We start from the raw sequence: 3,875 nt of genomic DNA on the forward strand, positions 1-3,875 counted from the left end.
TTCTTCCCACGCATCCTAAGGGGGTGGAGTTAAGAAAGGAAAGAAAACAAGGATGCACAAAAACAAAATGAGATGCACCCCTTGCCTCCATCACTACACCAAGCCACAGCAAAGGCAATGCCTTTACTCATTTCTGGCTATCCATGAAATGACCTCTCAAAAAAACCTGAACGGGAAGTGCAGCGAATTTGATGATTGAATGTGAGAAGTGATTAAGTAAATCAGAACTAGTTTGACAACATTTAACCTACATGTGTGGGTGTAATTTATTTCCTGTTTGATTCTATCCATGACCACAGACCCTGCTTAAAGCAGCATCACATGCAAGACAACTACAACGAAACTAAAACTATGACAAAGAAATAAAAATCTTTTTGTGTCTGTCGGTGGTCAACAACCTCCTCTGCAGCACTGCTGATTCTGATCGATGTGAGTATTTCACATTATAACTCCATTTACTGACACTGAGTTGATTAGCTTTTGCTATCAGACCTCTTCTTGCTGCTTTCCTAACTGGAACATGCGTTAATTTACTACAAAGTGATGAAATTTGTTTGTAAAATCATGTATCAACCTGTTTTAATAGTTATAAAACGGTTAATAATACTGTCAAAAATACTGTCACTGATATAATGGCAGTAGTTGGGGGTTTGCTATGCATACAAACATGTTCACAAACAACCCATGATACACCTTTCAAACTAAATATTTTATTTCAAATTTATATTTAAAAAAATGTAGGAACGTGTTATGGATGGTACTTTTTCTCCACACAAATATTAGTGAATGAGACCCAATGTCCCGAAGACACACACACACATTGTTTTCACACTCTCACACTCTTACATTGTCTCATATTTCATTTGACCCAAAGGCTAAAGCGTGAGTGCTTTGCAACAGATGAGATGTGAGATGTGAGCAACAGTAGGCTGTGTCAATGATTTTGGATCACTGAAAGTTATTTTTTGGTGTGACTAACTTAAATTTATAGTTTTCGTCATATTTGTACGTTATAGATCAGGGAATAATCTACAGCCAAACAGCAGGTGCATCACTGCAGGTAATCCACTTCTGAGATATATCATATTTACCACAGGTCCACTAATATTTCTATATATCAGACAGTTTAAATCTCAAATAAAATCTCAAATAAAATAAAATAAAATAAACAATATGTTTTAATTAAAGGATGTAAACAGTCCAAATCTGTGAGGGTCGAACCCCTAGTAAGACTGAATAAGCACATGTTGTAGAGTTTGCATTTAGATAGTAGTTGAGAACAATTGCTTGTAAGTGTGAATAAGGCATGCTTTACTAATTTTTGTACTCACAATATCATTTATGTGATAGTTACATGCGCCTACAGTGATTAAATAAGGTATGTGCAGCACTGTGGGTCCCGCTGATCAAACCCTTTAGGCTGCGTTCCACTTCACGTTTAGACACACACTCGCAAACTTCCCTAAGCACTTCCCCTAAAGAGAATCCCCGACACCATTTAAAAGTGCGTTCCTCTTTTGCGAGGGAAGTTTGCATGGACAGACCCTCGACCTGTCAATGCTGACTGAGGAACTGGGTCTCTGCAGCTCGATGTACCACAATGCAACACGATTGTGGCATGACAACAGATCACGCTTAATATAACCCCTCCCCATATGAATCAATTTGAGAATATAACCACATAAAATTTGGTAAGTTTTGTAAAATTTGTAAATTTCCATACTTTAGAGATATAAGGCCTGCCAAAAATAAATACCTAAAAAAATATAAATAAATAAATATTAAGCATATTGTATATTTGTACAAAATATAATTTAGTATGCATAACTGGTATACAGTTGGAAGTGTTCCAGCATTATGTAAACTACCATAAAAATGTATGAATCATATCATGTACGTAATATTATATATTATGTTTAAATAAACTGAATCTAAATCCAAAATGCTGCCTGCTATTTACAATAAGATCTAAATTACAGCAAAATCTGGAGTGGCAAAAATAACACCGGTGTTTATGGAACTTCTTTTTTGGATGCTGCAAAAATACAAGATGGCTTTTCTTGCAGTTACCACTGTTCATATCTATTTAGGACAATAAAACATGATATTTTAGTATTGTTTTGATGTTCATCTGCATCACATGCTAAACTGCTAAGTATAAAGTTAGTATGAAAAATGTTTTATGACATTTTTATTATTATTTCCACTAGAGTGATGCTTTATAGACATACATATACATATCCATGAATCATTCGAGATATTAAGGCATATCCAGGGTTTTTAATAATCTTGTCATATTCATTTACAGAGGCCAACATCAACAGCAGACAAGAATAATGGGAGGTAGGTTTAGCTTAACTAAAGCTCAGGCTAGATTGTGTAAAACTGTGATGAACCATCAGCAAAACTAAATTTAAGAATGTAAATAATGTTCTCACATGACTACATTATAAAATCTAATAACGTGTATTTTTCCAATAGCCAATATTTCACGCAAGATTGTGGGAGCGTTGACAGGGATGGTGACGGGTGCCGGTCTGGTCATTTTAGGACTGTTGACCCAAGTTTTTGTAATTGCTAGAAGAATGGGAATTGCACAAGTTTTGGGGGCAGCAGGATTTACAGGAATTACAAGAGTTACAGGAGTTAAAGGAGTTACAGCACCAGCAAATTAAGTTGCAGAAGCAGCAGCAAACAGAGCAGCAGCAGTGGCTCAGAAACTACTTACAGTGATCAGCACTGGACTGATTATAGCAGCACTTGGAGGATGCATCATTGGATATGAAGCAGGAGGACAAGCTGATTCAATGTATGATGCAATTACAAGGGCATTAGATTGTAACTTTGAGCTGGCAAAATATGTAATTAAGAAAGTACGAGAATTTATTGCTTTTGTTTTAAAAGACAACAGAATGTGAAACTAAACTAAAAAAGGGCTCATATGGCCCTTTTTATAAGATGCATGTAAGTCTCAGGAGTCCCAAAAATATGTCTGTGACGTTTCAGTTTCAAATACCCCACAGATCATTCATTATACCACGCTATAAATGCCCCTTTTTGACTGCAAGCGAAAAATATGCTGCTTTCATGTCTCTTTAAATGCAAATGAGCTGCTTTCCCCTGCCTTTACAGCTCCTGCCTCAATTACTACAGCAACAACACACAACAAACTCACACAAAACACACAGAGTTCACATAAACACAGTCAGTTATGTCTGTGAACGTAAACAGCTGCATGTGTATCAGTATATTAAATCTGTTAAACAGGTGACAACATACTACTAACACAACTCAACCAGGCCTTGCCTATGGTAGCAGACGCACAGTCAACTTTTCTTTTGTGCATTCAGCAGATGGCTTACATATAGTGGTCCTTAGAAACAGCCACTAATAAGGCATCTATGTGTATGTATATATATATATATATATTACACACTAAAAACGAGTGTAAAAAACAAAAACAAAAACAAACAAACAAACAAAAAAACATAATAATACATTACATTAAATGTTACATAGATCATGGTGACCTTCAGTAACTGGTGATTCTGGAAGTCTGGTCAAAGATTTTTCACAGCTGTAATGTCATTGCTGTTTTCATGTTTATATATGTTTGTTCATGCAATGCAGGGATTCTCAAAAGTTTTTGTCAGCCAAACTCATTTGTCATCAAATATTTACTCGAAACATCTCTGAGAAAAATAATATTTCAATAATTTAAAAACACATTTGCATGTTTACAGTTTAATGTTCCTTAACTGATATGCAGGTAAACAAATAAAATATTTCAAACTTTAGTGACTTTTTATCAACTCATTTAAACCCTGGTGTAATGTCATTTTTAATACATTTTATGATATTGATATATATGTATA

At 35.0% G+C, this 3,875-nt stretch overlaps 1 long non-coding RNA gene across 1 annotated transcript; it reads left to right on the forward strand.

Annotated features, from left to right (window-relative positions):
• Positions 1–374: 374 nt before the first annotated feature.
• On the forward strand, positions 375–3,165 carry LOC107657175 (uncharacterized). The gene is made up of 4 exons (XR_001630650.1): positions 375–429; positions 1,017–1,060; positions 2,309–2,343; positions 2,482–3,165. It is a non-coding gene; the product is annotated as an uncharacterized LOC107657175 (long non-coding RNA).
• Positions 3,166–3,875: the final 710 nt, after the last annotated feature.

Source organism: Sinocyclocheilus anshuiensis, unplaced genomic scaffold (genome assembly GCF_001515605.1).
Source record: "Sinocyclocheilus anshuiensis isolate Anshui unplaced genomic scaffold, SAMN03320099.WGS_v1.1 scaffold171, whole genome shotgun sequence".
In the NCBI taxonomy this organism is placed as follows: domain Eukaryota; kingdom Metazoa; phylum Chordata; class Actinopteri; order Cypriniformes; family Cyprinidae; genus Sinocyclocheilus; species Sinocyclocheilus anshuiensis.